Genomic DNA, 18264 nt, shown 5'->3' with positions numbered 1-18264 from the left:
GGAGAGAAGAGGATAGAAATGGAAAAAAGACAAATCATTTTTGCTACAATCATTACATTTTGTGAAATGGTGCGGCTTTTTTGGCCACCACTGCAGATAGATAAAATCAATAAATCAATAGATGAGTAAGGGCATAGCTGTGTGTTACGGTTCTGTGTGTGTATATATATATATATATATTTTTTTTTTTAAAAAAAACTACAGAGCCTCTTAGCTGTAGAACACTATAGCGAGGTCCACAGGCCCAGTGGTGGGCGGCTGTATGTCTGAACTCAATGTGAACTACTGCAAAGATACTGCAGTGCGGTACTTAATGTGAACAGCTGCAAAGACACTGCAGCCTGAACTCAATGTGAACTACTGCAAAGACTCTGGCGGCAGCCCTGCCTGCCAGTGTCCGGAGATGACTCTCAGCCTGCACTGTGAACAAACAGACACCGGGGATCCCTGCATCCCGTGATCGCATATGTCCTTTGCAATCTACCAGTAGATCGTGATCAATGTATTGGGCACCCCTGGTCTAGTTAGTATATTGGATACTGAAAAAAAAAAAAAGAAGTTATTGCTTAGATATGAAATAGGGGTTGGAAATTTCCAACTTCATCAGAAACAGTGGAGAGGATCTTATTAAAGGATGTAACGTCCTCTGTAAGCGGTGGAGTAAAATGTAGTGTGTTCTGTACCTTTCTATCACAGTATATTGTTAGTACACATTGCTGTCAGTGGTTGAGGCTTCTTCTGATTCTCACAGTCACGGGTTGCTGTAAATGACTTCTACAAACAAAAACATTCTTCGTACCTATTGACAGAGAAATCATAAGGAACCAGATGATAACATGATGTCACCTCTATCTGTGCTCAGAACTACTCAAATAAAACCTGTATAGTCGCAAGAAAAGATCCAACAATACAACCATCAAAACATAATCCAAATAAAGGCTCACAATATAATAAAATGGCTAGTAAAGAGAAAGGAGTCAATGTCAAACATATGCAAAACAATGAAACGTTATTAAATATACAAACTAATACAATTAAAGGTTGAGGACCCCAGGTATAAACCGCAGCAATCTCAGAACAGACAATAAACAACGTTCCAATAGATAATAGTAGTCATACAACATAGCTCTAATGGTTAGCATAGTCAATACAAGGCAATGAGAGATAATACCAAATAAATATAACATGGTCAGTCCTAGGATGGCGCCAGCCCCAATGTGGGTTCTGGAGCAGCTATCTTCTGGAAGTTAAAGCCATCCCAGTACAAGTGGTCCTAAACACATCCCCCCCCCAATACTCAATCACAAACATATCATCCAAGTAGGAACAATCACCTATTACATAGATCTAATGGTGTCACATAAATAATCCCATCTCCTCTAGATCATAAGTCAGACATTGTGATAGCACAACATTAACAAACCTCTGTGCGGCTGAGCTCACATCAAGTACTATATACAGTATAACTCAAAACCATGGAGGGTGCAGAGCACTGCTATATATCAACCTCTTCCAGCTGCGGGTATTTTTTGATTTTCGTTTTTCATTCTTGACTCCGCCTTCCCTGTCCTTCAGAATGGGGGGGGGGGGGGTAGTTGAATAAAAAGTGCATTTGTGTGACTTTCTTACGGGTCTCGTTTTTACGGTGTTCATTGTGCAGCCGAAATGATCTGTATTTCTGATACAATTCCGAGGACACCAAATTTATATAGTTTTATTTAAAGTTTAACCCTTTAACAAAAACCCAAAGCTGCAGGGTAATATGGTAGCTTGGTGGTTTAGCACTGCAGACTTGCAGTACTGGAGTCCTGGGTTCGAATCCCACCAGTAACAACATCTGCAAGGAATTTGTATGTTCTCCCCGTGTTTGCATGGACTTCCTCCAATTCTACAAACTGATAGGAAAAAAAAGTACATTGTGATCCCTATATGGGACTCACAATCTGCAAAAAAAAATCTAAACTGTGGCAAAAAAATTTTTTTTTCTAAAAGTCGTCATATTCTGACACCTGTAACTTTTTTAGGCTTCTGTAACCAAGAATGCATAGGGCGTCTTTTTTTTGCCATCAGGTGTACTTTTTAGTTCTACTATTATGGGGAATCATTATTGCTTTGATGACTTTTTATCCAAATTTTTTATCAGATGCAAAACAGTGAAAAAAAATGCAAAAAAAGTTAAACATAATAAAAGTTCAAATCACCCCCCCTTTCCCTAGAACACATATAAAAGTACTTAAATATTGTGAAACATACACATTAGGTATTTCTGTGTCCGAAAACACCTCAGGGGATCGCTAATACATTTCAATGCATTGCAAAAAAAAAAAAAAAGGCTCTTCTATTGCAGGCTACATAGAGTAGCCTGCAATAGAATCCAGTGAATGACAAGCCAGGGAGCCTATACAAGGCTTCCCTGCAGTCATGGCTACAGGAATCCAAGCCTGGGGCTTGCTCCAGGTGCAGGCAATTGCCGGGAAAATGGTGATGCCCACGAGCTGCCGGGGAAATGGTGCTTCGGTGCTTGACTGAGGCACCAGAGGGGTTAATGTCCGCGATCATTGGGCAGTGTGCGGCAAGCACACGGACCCCATTATAGTCTATGGGGTCCGTGTGCTTTTACAGCCCAGTGCTTGCAGTTGCGCTTGTATTCCGTTCGGAGGGTCTCCATGTGGAATACATACGCAGATGTATTGCATATTAATACTAATACAATGTATTCCAATGCTAATGTTAATGCATGCTAATTCCAATGCATTGCAAAATACCGGCATTTCAGTTGTAGGTAACATAGAGTAGCCTGTGATAGAAATAATCTACCTTCATACCTTCAGGCCTGGGAGCCTTCACAAATCTCCGGGCTGTCATGACAATGGTACAGTGGCCCCAAAGCTTGCATACGATCCCCTGGTAAAATGGCACCTCGGTCAGCTTTGACGAGGTGCCTGAATGGTTAATGCCTGTGATCGGTACGGGAACTGATCGCCGACAATAGCACTGGGTGTCTGCTGTATAAAATGGATGTTGTGAAAGGGTTAAAATGGATAAAGAATGGCAGGTGGGCAGTGAAAGCATAACAAATCCCCTGAAATACATACTGAAAAATCTATGGTCTGAAGCCTAGATCCCTACATAATGGGAAAGGAGAGTTGGTACCCGGGACAAAGAAAAGGCACATGAGTTCACATGGGGTACTTTGGTCAGGATTTTGAGGCTGTATCCACCTCAAAATCTTGACCAAAAAGATGGCTGCCGTTGAAATCAATGGGAGCCGTTCAGTTTTTTTTTTTCCAGGAGCCGTTTGTTCCGAAGCCATTTTTGTGTTTTTTACTCTCTGCCTTACAAAAGCCATAACTATCTTATTGTTGTCTTTGTTGTTACTTTATGAGGGGGAGTTTTTAACTAGACAAATTTATTTACTAATGGAACTGTTTAATTTTTTTTTTTTTGTGAAGTGTACTGGGAAGCTGTAAAAAAAATCAGAATGGGGATTAACATTTTCAGATCCAAGATAGATTTAGCGGGGCCGTTACATCGGGAACTTGTCCTTCTGCTGCTGATCATGTGGATACAGTGGCAATGTCCGCACAACATGAAGATCTTCATATTGCACAAGCGGCCATTTGCTCATGATGGATATAATCACATGATGTTAATAATAATACAAAAAACAAATTAAAAAGAAACAAACTTATTTATTTAAGTAACAATCATTTCTTTCCCGTGTGACTTTCTCTCCCCATGACTGGCTCATGAATATAATAACACATGATGGGATAAGTAAATGTAACTATCCTACTAATGTACAGAGATCCCAAGCACTTCTCTACAGACCTTGTGCACCAGTCTAGAAGGAATCCCAAGACTACACGATGGATCCCTGTACTTATAAGCGCTATCATCTACATGATCATGACTCCAGAAAATTACTGGAAGATTATTTTTCAGGTAAAGCTGCAATGGTCTTTGGAGAGGACACCTTGTTATTTCCCATAAAAAGCCTTACAAAAGCTTTCTCAGCCAGTATGTATGTATTTAGAGATATAGAAGATAAGAAGGGACAACCGAAGGGGTCAGATGGACAGAGAAGGTTCTGATCTCTCCTCAGATAAGATTGCAGTTCTGTTTTTTTTTCCCCCCAGAGATGTCACTGGTTGAAAACACAGTCAGAATTGGAAGAAGCTACATCGAAATACCCCAATCCTGACTGTGTTTTCAACCAGTGATATCTCTGGATCTAATAGAGATACAACTGTAGCCTTAGTGTCTTATGATACTCTATTGTCTGAACTGTGATCTAGTGTCATGAACAAATGCAGGATTTCACACAATGGAAACAAAATGTGAAGATAAGGTATATAACACAATGTCTTAATGATTCATCTACTGCCAGAAAATCTTAAGTTGAATATTTAGTTACACTTTAAAGGCTAAAGGGGGGAAAGGTCAGGAAATAAATCTGTGAGCAGGCTGATTCTAGGTGGCGCCCTGGCCTTATTTTTTTTATGTACTAATAGGATATTGGTAGTAAATCTTGTCCTACAAAACAGTTTGGGATTGTTTATTTAGTGATTTTTTTTGTTTATTTATTAATGTATTTATTTATTTTCTTTTTGTATATTTTAGAATATTTCCATATTTTCTGGAGATGGTATAGACCTATGTTATTACCTACAATTAGAGATGAGCGAGTAGTTAAATACTCGATATTCAATATTCGCTTCGAGTAGCCCCTCAATATTTGACTACTCGAATCGAATATCGAATCCTATTATAGTCCATGGGGGAAAAATGCTCGTTTCAGGGGTAGGCAACATTCGATCAAATTGAACTTACCAAGTCCACGAGTGAGGGTCGGGCTGGATTCTCCGAGAAGTCTTCTCCGTGCAGCGTCCCCGCGGCGTCTTCCGGCTCTGAATTCACTCTGCCAGGCATCGGGCCTGGGCAGAGCTGACTGCGCATGCCCGCACTACAAGAAAATGGCCGCTTACAGTCAAAGCAGCCATTTTCTTGTAGCGCATGCGCAATTGCTCTGCCCAGGCCCGATGCCTGGCAGAGTGAATTCAGAGCCGGAAGACGCCGCGGGGACGTAGCGAGGAGAAGACTTCTAAAGGTAGGAGAAGAACCAGCGTTGATTGGCCAACTGTATAGCATTCGGCCAATCAACGCTGGTTCTGCATCAAATTTTTCCATTCGAATAGCGAGTGGTACTCGATCGAGTATGAGTATTTCGAATACAGTAGTATTCGATTGAATACCTACTCGATTGAATACTACTCACTCATCTCTACCTACAATATATACTGTATTATGGTCTCATGTTGGTTGTTTCAATATTTGGATTTCTCTGCAGGCCATATTAAAGGAGACATCTTGATTGACCTCAGCCATAGTTCCCTGATTCATCATCTGTATTCGGCCTGTGAGTGTTTCAAAGACATCATAGTACTGAAGGTCAAAGACAGATGTATCATGGAGCTGAAAAGATGGACGGACAAACGTACCGGAGCCTTTCATTGAGGTCATGCTGCAAAACATCACGTGGACATAGAAGGAAAAAGGTGAAGTATTTGTCCAACTATTAAGGAAAATCCATTGTCATTGTCTTACAGAACATATGGAGACCGATCTAGGGAATGTTTAGGTAGTTTATCTTCTACTGTAATAACCACACACAGACTACACCAAGATGTGACCACCCAACTATTATCCTGCTGGACATGTCTCTGAAGCCTGATGGTGTAGTACAGCCATGTCATTCTCAAAGCAAAAGAACCACCCAATGCTCATGTATACACAGCACAGACTTCTTTATTTATTGAAGAAACTATATACAAGCAGAGCAGGAACTTTTGTTCTTCTTCCCCCACCTAATAGCAAAGACTTCAACCTGAGACAGATCTTTACAGGGTGATTTATGAATGCCAGATTATGGCAAAAGTGGGATATTAAGGAGGCTAAATAGCTTTAGACCCTAGGTAAATGTAAAAAAAATAATAATAATAATAATAATGAAATAAAACAATTGCACCATATATATTTGTCCAATTCAGTAATTAATATAAATATTGTTTTCATTTTGTTGCATGCATTGCAAGAGTCATGGCCGCACCAAATATGTGTGATATGGGACAATCACTTTCTTCACTTCTTCCATTTCTTACAGTCTCCAGTTAGAGGACAAAGAAGTAAAAGTGAGATCAGCAATACAACATGTCATGAAATGTGACCTCGAGAAAGAAAATATGACCGAGCCGATAGTTTTACCTCCGGCCGATTGTATCATCAGTACTTGGCTCATAGAGTTTATCAGCAAGGACCAAGATGACTACATCAGATATCTCAGGAAGTTCTCAGGATTACTGAAACCTGGAGGACACTTCATATTACTTGGGTGTTTGGGTATGACATATTACATGATTGGGAAAGACAAGTTCCATGTGTTTAGCTATGATGAGTAGAGATGAGCGAACAGTGTTCTATCGAACTCATGTTCGATCGGATATTAGGCTGTTCGGCATGTTCGAATCGAATCGAACACCGCGTGGTAAAGTGCGCCATTACTCGATTCCCCTCCCACCTTCCCTGGCGCCTTTTTTGCTCCAATAACAGCGCAGGGTAGGTGGGACAGGAACTACGACACCGGTGACGTTGAGAAAAGTAGGCAAAACCCATTGGCTGCCGAAAACATGTGACCTCTAATTTAAAAGAACAGCGCCGCCCAGGTTCGCGTCATTCTGAGCTTGCAATTCACCGAGGACGGAGGTTTCCGTCCAGCTAGCTAGGGCTTAGATTCTGGGTAGGCAGGGACAGGCTAGGATAGGAAGGAGAAGACAACCAACAGCTCTTGTAAGAGCTAAATTCCAGGGAGAAGCTTGTCAGTGTAACGTGGCACTGACGGGCTCAATCGCCGCAACCCAGCTTTCCCAGGATCCTGAATGGAATACACTGTCAGTGTATTCCCGTATACCCGATATATACCCCCGATACCCGTTCCAACGGTGTGCCCCCCCACCTTCACCCCAGAAATACCCTGCAAGTCCCCTAGCAATAGAATTGGGGCTATATACACCCACTATTTTTGCTACTGCCATATAGTGCCATTGTCTGACTGGGAATTCAAAGAATATATTGGGGTTACGTGCACCCACAATTTTTACTACTAGTATACAGTGCCAGTTTCTGACTGGGAATTCAAAGAATATATTGGGGTTACGTGCACCCACAATTTTCACTACTGGTATACAGTGCCAGTTTCTGACTGGGAATTCAAAGAATATATTGGGGTTATAAATACCCTCATTTCTTGCTACTGCCATATAGTGCCAGTTTCTGACTGGTAATTCAAAGAATATATTGGGGTTACGTGCACCCACAATTTTTACTACTGGTATACAGTGCCATTGTCTGACTGGGAATTCAAAGAATATATTGGGGTTATACATACCCTCATTTCTTGCTACTGCCATATAGTGCCAGTTTCTGACTGGGAATTCAAAGAATATATTGGGGTTACGTGCACCCACAATTTTTACTACTGGTATACAGTGCCAGTTTCTGACTGGGAATTCAAAGAATATATTGGGGTTACGTGCACCCACAATTTTTACTACTGGTATACAGTGCCAGTTTCTGACTGGGAATTCAAAGAATATATTGGGGTTATAAATACCCTCATTTCTTGCTACTGCCATATAGTGCCAGTTTCTGACTGGGAATTCAAAGAATATATTGGGGTTACGTGCACCCACAATTTTTACTACTGGTATACAGTGCCAGTTTCTGACTGGTAATTCAAAGAATATATTGGGGTTACATGCACCCACATTTTTTACTACTGGTATACAGTGCCATTGTCTGACTGGGAATTCAAAGAATATATTGGGGTTATAAATACCCTCATTTCTTGCTACTGCCATATAGTGCCAGTTTCTGACTGGTAATTCAAAGAATATATTGGGGTTATAAATACCCTCATTTCTTGCTACTGGTATATAGTGCCATTGTCTGACTGGGAATTCAAAGAATATATTGGGGTTACGTGCACCCACAATTTTTGCTACTGGTATATAGTGCCAATTTCTAACTGGGAATTCAAAATGCGCAAGGCTCCCGGAAAGGGACATGGACGAGGCCGTGGGCGAGGTCGGGGGAATGGTTCTGGGGAGCAAGGTAGCAGTGAAGCCACAGGGCGTCCCGTGCCTACTCCTGTGGGGCAGCAAGCATTGCGCCACTCCACAGTGCCAGGGTTGCTTGCCACATTAACTAAACTGCAGGGTACAAACCTTAGTAGGCCCGAGAACCAGGAACAGGTCTTGCAATGGCTGTCAGAGAACGCTTACAGCACATTGTCCAGCAGCCAGTCAGACTCTGCCTCCTCTCCTCCTATTACCCAACAGTCTTGTCCTCCTTCCTCCCAAAATTCCCAAGCTTCACAGAACAATAACCCCAACTGTTCCTGCTCCCCAGAGCTGTTCTCCGCTCCTTTCATTGTCCCTCAACCTGCCTCTCCACGTCACGATTCCACGAACCTAACAGAGGAGCATCTGTGTCCAGATGCTCAAACACTAGAGTCTCCTCCATCTCCGTTCGATTTGGTGGTGGATGACCAGCAACCCACCCTCATCGACGATGATGTGACGCAGTTGCCGTCAGGGCATCCAGTTGACCGGCGCATTGTGCGGGAGGAGGAGATGAGACAGGAGTTGGAAGAGGAAGTGGTGGATGATGAGGACACTGACCCGACCTGGACAGGGGGGATGTCAAGCGGGGAAAGTAGTGTGGATGTTGAGGCAAGTGCAGCACCAAAAAGGGTAGCTAGAGGCAGAGGCAGAGGTCAGCAGCTTAGGCGAAGCCAGGCCACACCCGGAATCTCCCAAGATGTTCCAGTTCGTACCCAGCCCCGAAAAACTCCCACCTCGAGGGCACGTTTCTCGAAGGTGTGGAGTTTTTTCAAGGAATGCGCCGAGGACAGATATAGTGTTGTCTGCACAATTTGCCTCTCGAAATTGATTAGGGGCTCTGAGAAGAGCAACCTGTCCACCACTTCAATGCGCCGTCATTTGGAATCCAAGCACTGGAATCAGTGGCAGGCAGCAACGGCAGGACAAAGGCCGCCTGCCGTTCACGCCACTGCCACTGCCTCTGCCACTGCCTCTGCCTCTGCCACTGCCACTGCTGACTGTGCTGGCGATGCACTCCAGAGGACGAGCCAGGACACTACTTCATCTGCCTCCGCCACTTTGTTGACTTCTCCCTCATCCTCCCCTGTTCCTGTCTTATCTCCTTCTCCTGCACCATCAAAGGCACCATCAGGCGCTTCTTTACAACAACCCACCATCTCTCAGACATTGGAGCGGCGGCAGAAATACACTGCTAACCACCCACACACGCAAGCCTTGAACGCCAACATCGCTAAACTGCTGGCACAGGAGATGTTGGCGTTCCGGCTTGTTGAAACTCCCGCCTTCCTGGACCTGATGGCAACTGCGGCACCTCGCTATGCCGTCCCTAGCCGTCACTACTTCTCCCGGTGTGCCGTCCCCGCCTTGCACCAGCACGTGTCACTCAACATCAGGCGGGCCCTTAGTTCCGCGCTTTGCACAAAGGTCCACTTGACCACCGACGCGTGGACAAGTGCATGCGGACAGGGACGCTACATTTCACTGACGGCACACTGGGTGAATGTAGTTGAGGCTGGGACTGCTTCCCAAACTGGCCCGGTGTACCTCGTCTCCCCGCCTAACATTCCTGGCAGGGACACGAGAAGAACACCCCCCTCCTCCTCCTCCTCTACCGCCTCCTCCTCCGCCACCGCCTCCTCCTCCGCCACCGCCTCCTCCTCCGCTGTTAGATTGACCCCAGCTACGAGTTGGAAACGTTGCAGCACTGGCGTTGGTAGACGTCAGCAGGCTGTGCTGAAGCTGATCAGCTTGGGGGACAGACAGCACACTGCCTCCGAGGTGAGGGATGCCCTCCTCGATGAGACGGCAATATGGTTTGAGCCGCTGCACCTGGGCCCAGGCATGGTCGTTTGTGATAACGGCCGGAACCTGGTAGCAGCTCTGGAGCTTGCCGGACTCCAACATGTTCCATGCCTGGCCCACGTCTTCAACCTAGTGGTGCAACGTTTCCTAAAGAGCTACCCCAATGTTCCAGAGCTACTGGTGAAAGTGCGGCGCATGTGCGCCCACTTTCGCAAGTCGACAGTAGCCGCTGCTAGCTTAAAATCTCTCCAGCAACGCCTGCATGTGCCACAACACCGGCTTTTGTGCGACGTCCCCACACGCTGGAACTCAACGTTTCAGATGTTGAATAGAGTGGTTGAGCAGCAGAGACCTTTGATGGAATACCAGCTACAAAACCCTAGGGTGCCACAAAGTCAGCTGCCTCAGTTTCTCATCCATGAGTGGCCACGGATGAGAGACCTTTGTGACATCCTACGGGTGTTTGAGGAGTCCACAAGGAGGGTGAGCTCTGAGGATGCGATGGTGAGCCTTACAATCCCGCTCTTGTGTGTTCTAAGAGAATCCCTGATTGACATCAGGGATAACTCAGATCACACAGAGGAGTTAGGGATAGCATCCGATCCGTCACAGCTGGAGAGTAGGTCCACACATCTGTCCGCTTCACTGCGTTTAATGGAGGAGGAGGAGGAGGAGGAGGAAGAAGAGTTGTCCGATGATGTGATGGTGATACAGGAGGCTTCCGGGCAACTTCGAATCGTCCCATTGTTGCAGCGCGGATGGGTAGACATGGAGGATGAGGAGGAAATGGAGATTGAACTTTCCGGTGGGGCCAGAGGAGTCATGCCAACTAACACTGTGGCAGACATGGCTGAGTTCATGTTGGGGTGCTTTACAACCGACAAGCGTATTGTCAAAATCATGGAGGACAACCAGTACTGGATCTTTGCTATCCTTGACCCCCGGTATAAAAACAACATCTCGTCTTTTATTCCGGTAGAGGGGAGGGCCAATCGCATCAATGCTTGCCACAGGCAATTGGTGCAGAATATGATGGAGATGTTTCCAGCGTGTGACGTTGGCGGCAGGGAGGACAGTTCCTCCAGTAGGCGACCAAGTTCTCACCGGTCCACACAAACGAGGGGCACACTGTCTAAGGTCTGGGACACCTTGATGGCACCCCCTCGCCAAAGTGCCGCCACAGAGGGTCCTAGTGTCACCAGGCGTGAGAAGTATAGGCGCATGTTGCGGGAATACCTTTCCGACCACAGCCCTGTCCTCTCCGACCCCTCTGCGCCCTACACGTATTGGGTGTCGAAGTTGGACCTGTGGCTTGAACTTGCCCTATATGCCTTGGAGGTGCTGTCCTGTCCTGCCGCCAGCGTCCTATCTGAGAGGGTGTTCAGTGCAGCCGGTGGCATCATCACTGACAAGCGCACCCGTCTGTCAGCTGAGAGTGCCGACCGGCTCACTTTGATAAAAATGAACCACCACTGGATAGAGCCTTCATTTTTGTGCCCACCTGTGTAAAGCACCCCAACATGAAACTCCATGTCTGTACTCAACCACTCCAATTCCTCCGCATCCTCATACTCATCCACCATAAGCGTTGCACAATTCTGCTAATACTAGGCTCCCTCCAACATGATTTCCCCCAACTCTGCTGGTTAGAGGCTCCCTCCACCCTGCTTTCCCACAACTCTGCTGGTTAGAGGCTCCCTCCACCATGAATTTGCCCAAACTGGGCTGGTTAGAGGCTCCCTCCACCATGAATTGGTCCAAACTGGGGTTTTTAGAGGCTCCCTCCACCATGAATTTGCCAAAACTGGGCTGTTTAGAGGCTCCCTCCACCATGAATTGGTCCAAATTGGGGTTTTTAGAGGCTCCCTCCACCATGAATTTGCCCAAACTGGGCTGGTTAGAGGCTCCCTCCACCATGAATTGGTCCAAACTGGGCTGGTTAGAGGCTCCCTCCACCATGAATTGGTCCAAATTGGGGTTTTTAGAGGCTCCCTCCACCATGAATTGGTCCAAACTGGGCTGTTTAGAGGCTCCCTCCACCATGAATTGGTCCAAACTGGGGTTTTTAGAGGCTCCCTCCACCATGAATTGGTCCAAACTGGGCTGGTTAGAGGCTCCCTCCACCATGAATTTGCCCAAACTGAGCTGTTTAGAGGCTCCCTCCACCATGAATTGGTCCAAACTGGGTTTTTTAGAGGCTCCCTCCACCATGAATTGGTCCAAACTGGGGTTTTTAGAGGCTCCCTCCACCATGAATTGGTCCAAACTGGGTTTTTTAGAGGCTCCCTCCACCATGAATTGGTCCAAACTGGGGTTTTTAGAGGCTCCCTCCACCATGAATTGGTCCAAACTGGGGTTTTTAGAGGCTCCCTCCACCATGAATTTGCCCAAACTGGGCTGTTTAGAGGCTCCCTCCACCATGAATTGGTCCAAACTGGGTTTTTTAGAGGCTCCCTCCACCATGAATTGGTCCAAACTGGGGTTTTTAGAGGCTCCCTCCACCATGAATTGGTCCAAACTGGGCTGGTTAGAGGCTCCCTCCACCATGAATTGGTCCAAACTGGGCTGGTTAGAGGCTCCCTCCACCATGAATTGGTCCAAATTGGGGTTTTTAGAGGCTCCCTCCACCATGAATTGGTCCAAACTGGGCTGTTTAGAGGCTCCCTCCACCATGAATTGGTCCAAACTGGGGTTTTTAGAGGCTCCCTCCACCATGAATTGGTCCAAACTGGGGTTTTTAGAGGCTCCCTCCACCATGAATTGGTCCAAACTGGGGTTTTTAGAGGCTCCCTCCACCATGAATTGGTCCAAACTGGGGTTTTTAGAGGCTCCCTCCACCATGAATTTGCCCAAACTGGGCTGTTTAGAGGCTCCCTCCACCATGAATTGGTCCAAACTGGGTTTTTTAGAGGCTCCCTCCACCATGAATTGGTCCAAACTGGGGTTTTTAGAGGCTCCCTCCACCATGAATTGGTCCAAACTGGGGTTTTTAGAGGCTCCCTCCACCATGAATTGGTCCAAACTGGGGTTTTTAGAGGCTCCCTCCACCATGAATTGGTCCAAACTGGGGTTTTTAGAGGCTCCCTCCACCATGAATTTGCCCAAACTGGGCTGTTTAGAGGCTCCCTCCAGCATGAATTGGTCCAAACTGGGCTGGTTAGAGGCTCCCTCCACCATGAATTGGTCCAAACTGGGCTGGTTAGAGGCTCCCTCCACCATGAATTGGTCCAAATTGGGGTTTTTAGAGGCTCCCTCCACCATGAATTGGTCCAAACTGGGCTGTTTAGAGGCTCCCTCCACCATGAATTGGTCCAAACTGGGGTTTTTAGAGGCTCCCTCCACCATGAATTGGTCCAAACTGGGGTTTTTAGAGGCTCCCTCCACCATGAATTGGTCCAAACTGGGGTTTTTAGAGGCTCCCTCCACCATGAATTGGTCCAAACTGGGGTTTTTAGAGGCTCCCTCCACCATGAATTTGCCCAAACTGGGCTGTTTAGAGGCTCCCTCCACCATGAATTGGTCCAAACTGGGTTTTTTAGAGGCTCCCTCCACCATGAATTGGTCCAAACTGGGGTTTTTAGAGGCTCCCTCCACCATGAATTGGTCCAAACTGGGGTTTTTAGAGGCTCCCTCCACCATGAATTTGCCCAAACTGGGCTGTTTAGAGGCTCCCTCCAGCATGAATTGGTCCAAACTGGGGTTTTTAGAGGCTCCCTCCACCATGAATTGGTCCAAACTGGGGTTTTTAGAGGCTCCCTCCACCATGAATTGGTCCAAACTGGGGTTTTTAGAGGCTCCCTCCACCATGAATTGGTCCAAACTGGGGTTTTTAGAGGCTCCCTCCACCATGAATTTGCCCAAACTGGGCTGTTTAGAGGCTCCCTCCAGCATGAATTGGTCCAAACTGGGCTGGTTAGAGGCTCCCTCCACCATGAATTGGTCCAAACTGGGCTGGTTAGAGGCTCCCTCCACCATGAATTGGTCCAAATTGGGGTTTTTAGAGGCTCCCTCCACCATGAATTGGTCCAAACTGGGCTGTTTAGAGGCTCCCTCCACCATGAATTGGTCCAAACTGGGGTTTTTAGAGGCTCCCTCCACCATGAATTGGTCCAAACTGGGGTTTTTAGAGGCTCCCTCCACCATGAATTGGTCCAAACTGGGGTTTTTAGAGGCTCCCTCCACCATGAATTGGTCCAAACTGGGGTTTTTAGAGGCTCCCTCCACCATGAATTTGCCCAAACTGGGCTGTTTAGAGGCTCCCTCCACCATGAATTGGTCCAAACTGGGTTTTTTAGAGGCTCCCTCCACCATGAATTGGTCCAAACTGGGGTTTTTAGAGGCTCCCTCCACCATGAATTGGTCCAAACTGGGGTTTTTAGAGGCTCCCTCCACCATGAATTTGCCCAAACTGGGCTGTTTAGAGGCTCCCTCCAGCATGAATTGGTCCAAACTGGGCTGGTTAGAGGCTCCCTCCACCATGAATTGGTCCAAACTGGGCTGGTTAGAGGCTCCCTCCACCATGAATTGGTCCAAATTGGGGTTTTTAGAGGCTCCCTCCACCATGAATTGGTCCAAACTGGGCTGTTTAGAGGCTCCCTCCACCATGAATTGGTCCAAACTGGGGTTTTTAGAGGCTCCCTCCACCATGAATTGGTCCAAACTGGGGTTTTTAGAGGCTCCCTCCACCATGAATTGGTCCAAACTGGGGTTTTTAGAGGCTCCCTCCACCATGAATTGGTCCAAACTGGGGTTTTTAGAGGCTCCCTCCACCATGAATTTGCCCAAACTGGGCTGTTTAGAGGCTCCCTCCACCATGAATTGGTCCAAACTGGGTTTTTTAGAGGCTCCCTCCACCATGAATTGGTCCAAACTGGGGTTTTTAGAGGCTCCCTCCACCATGAATTGGTCCAAACTGGGGTTTTTAGAGGCTCCCTCCACCATGAATTTGCCCAAACTGGGCTGTTTAGAGGCTCCCTCCAGCATGAATTGGTCCAAACTGGGGTTTTTAGAGGCTCCCTCCACCATGAATTGGTCCAAACTGGGGTTTTTAGAGGCTCCCTCCACCATGAATTTGCCCAAACTGGGCTGTTTAGAGGCTCCCTCCACCATGAATTGGTCCAAACTGGGTTTTTTAGAGGCTCCCTCCACCATGAATTGGTCCAAACTGGGGTTTTTAGAGGCTCCCTCCACCATGAATTTGCCCAAACTGGGCTGTTTAGAGGCTCCCTCCACCATGAATTGGTCCAAACTGGGTTTTTTAGAGGCTCCCTCCACCATGAATTGGTCCAAACTGGGGTTTTTAGAGGCTCCCTCCACCATGAATTGGTCCAAACTGGGGTTTTTAGAGGCTCCCTCCACCATGAATTTGCCCAAACTGGGCTTTTTAGAGGCTCCCTCCACCATGAATTGGTCCAAATTGGGGTTTTTAGAGGCTCCCTCCACCATGAATTGGTCCAAACTGGGGTTTTTAGAGGCTCCCTCCACCATGAATTTGCCCAAACTGGGCTGTTTAGAGGCTCCCTCCAGCATGAATTGGTCCAAACTGGGGTTTTTAGAGGCTCCCTCCAGCATGAATTGGTCCAAACTGGGGTTTTTAGAGGCTCCCTCCACCATGAATTGGTCCAAACTGGGTTTTTTAGAGGCTCCCTCCACCATGAATTGGTCCAAACTGGGGTTTTTAGAGGCTCCCTCCACCATGAATTGGTCCAAACTGGGGTTTTTAGAGGCTCCCTCCACCATGAATTTGCCCAAACTGGGCTGTTTAGAGGCTCCCTCCACCATGAATTGGTCCAAATTGGGGTTTTTAGAGGCTCCCTCCACCATGAATTGGTCCAAACTGGGCTGGTCAGAGGCTCCCTCCACCATGAATTGGTCCAAACTGGGCTGGTTAGAGGCTCCCTCCACCATGAATTGGTCCAAATTGGGGTTTTTAGAGGCTCCCTCCACCATGAATTGGTCCAAACTGGGCTGTTTAGAGGCTCCCTCCACCATGAATTGGTCCAAACTGGGGTTTTTAGAGGCTCCCTCCACCATGAATTGGTCCAAACTGGGGTTTTTAGAGGCTCCCTCCACCATGAATTGGTCCAAACTGGGGTTTTTAGAGGCTCCCTCCACCATGAATTTGCCCAAACTGGGCTGTTTAGAGGCTCCCTCCACCATGAATTGGTCCAAATTGGGGTTTTTAGAGGCTCCCTCCACCATGAATTTGCCCAAACTGGGCTGGTTAGAGGCTCCCTCCACCATGAATTGGTCCAAACTGGGCTGGTTAGAGGCTCCCTCCACCATGAATTGGTCCAAACTGGGGTTTTTAGAGGCTCCCTCCACCATGAATTTGCCCAAACTCTGCTGGTTAGAGGCTCAATCCACCCTGATTTTCAAAACAAATGTTGGTGCCAACCTCAACTTACTACAAGGGCCAAATTCACTGCTGGTGACAAGCTCTCCTCACTGCAAGTGCCAAATACACATGTTTCAAGGTGTTTTCCTACTGTCAGAGAGGTGGTATTGAGTGTGTAAAGTGTGTAGTTGTTAGGCTGTGATGTTGGGGTAATAGAGGGTCTTTGGTGTGTTAGATGCCCCCAGACATGCTTCCCCTGCTGTCCCAGTGTCATTCCAGAGGTGTTGGCATCATTTCCTGGGGTGTCATAGTGGACTTGGTGACCCTCCAGACACGGATTTGGGTTTCCCCCTTAACGAGTATCTGTTCCCCATAGACTATAATGGGGTTCGAAACCCGTTCGAACACACGAACATTGAGCGGCTGTTCGATTCGAATTTCGAACCTCGAACATTTTAGTGTTCGCTCATCTCTAATGATGAGGAGTTTGCCAGGAAATCTCTAGAAGGAGCAGGTTTTATAATACATGAATGTAAGATCCATAAGAGAACAGCTACGAGCGACCTTACTGACTATAAGGGTTTCATATTCATTCTGGCTCATAAGGAGAAGGAGCTCTAGGTAGAAATGTAGTGAAGAAACCAGACTATTGTAGGATTATACTTAAGCCTTCCATTGTGGGAATACTTCAAGAGGATTAAGCAATGCATATCTCCAAAGGTTGTGCATTGCAAGAGTCTTTTTTTTAAAGATATCCCTGCATGGAAAGAACAGATAAATATTCTTTGCTAAATGCTAAAAAAAGATGCAAAAACATAGTCCATAGACATAGTAGAAAATAGGGACCTAAAGCTTGGTTCACATCTACACACACATCCACATACATAAGCGTTTACCTTAGGAAACCCGTGAATCCCATAGACTTAAATGGGGTCCGTTTGGTTTCTGCCCGAAAAGGGCGAAATATGCGAAGAGGAAAGTGCTGCTTGCAATGCTTTTCTCTCCACATTTTTCATGCAGAGGCGAACGCAATGCCCATATGGAGACCAGGCACGGATCTGGATCAAGCCTCTAGATTTTATAAGAAAGACATTATATTGGATGTAATAATTAAACCAAACCATCCTTTATATTAATTTTTACCATCAACAATTTACATTCAATTTGTAAATTTACAATCTTAAATCAATAGATTCCAGAATGTGTATTTTCTTAGTGCCTTGCTTTTAAAATGTTCAAACTATACAATGCTATTAACCTTCTAGTGAATGTCCAACCTTGTAAATCTTTTATATAAGTCCAAATTTCTTGAAGTTATAATACTTTATCTATCTTTATAGCTATTAGACTCTCCTTTCCTTATACGGAGCTTTACATCATCTGCTTAGACATTGAATTAAACAATATAATTCTGTCTGACTGCAGGCACCACTAGGGGGAGCTAATAAGTATAATGGAATACAATGAGTTGTATACAAACTCCTAGTGGTGACTGTATGAAGTTAGAATGTTTGTATTTTTCATGTATGGATAAAGTGCAGGTTTATAGTTCTAAAACAGAAGAATTAAGTTTCAACTTCAATAACTTGGGGCATTGGTGAGGATGATTTTTCAGATTTCATTTGTAGCGGGACAAAAGCAGTGTGGCAGGGGATTTTATGGGAACGGTTTTAACAATGAAAACTCCCCCTTATGTATGCCATTGTTATTTCACCATGAATCTCTTTTTAGGCAATTGGTTATATTTTTGTCGCCACTTTGTATTTCCATTGTGTCAGTGTTGTAATAAAGGTGCACGTATCACATTGAACTGTGTTCTTTCCTTATACTTTACCTGCCGGCCCCTTGGCATAAGAGATATTAATCATCATTTATAACCTATAGATTTCTCTTGTATCTGATACGCAAAACTAATATAAACAGACAAAAAGATTGGGAAGTCTC

General features: G+C 46.0%; 1 pseudogene; it reads left to right on the top strand.

Annotated features, from left to right (window-relative positions):
• The first annotated feature begins 3863 nt into the window (after window positions 1-3863).
• LOC142209869 (nicotinamide N-methyltransferase-like) lies at window positions 3864-16941 on the top strand (annotated as a pseudogene).
• Window positions 16942-18264: the final 1323 nt, after the last annotated feature.

The sequence above is a fragment of the Leptodactylus fuscus genome, chromosome 6, assembly GCF_031893055.1.
Source record: "Leptodactylus fuscus isolate aLepFus1 chromosome 6, aLepFus1.hap2, whole genome shotgun sequence".
Classification (NCBI taxonomy): Eukaryota; Metazoa; Chordata; class Amphibia; order Anura; family Leptodactylidae; genus Leptodactylus; species Leptodactylus fuscus.
Note: the sequence above shows the minus strand (reverse complement) of the source record. Positions and strands in the feature narration are given on the sequence as shown.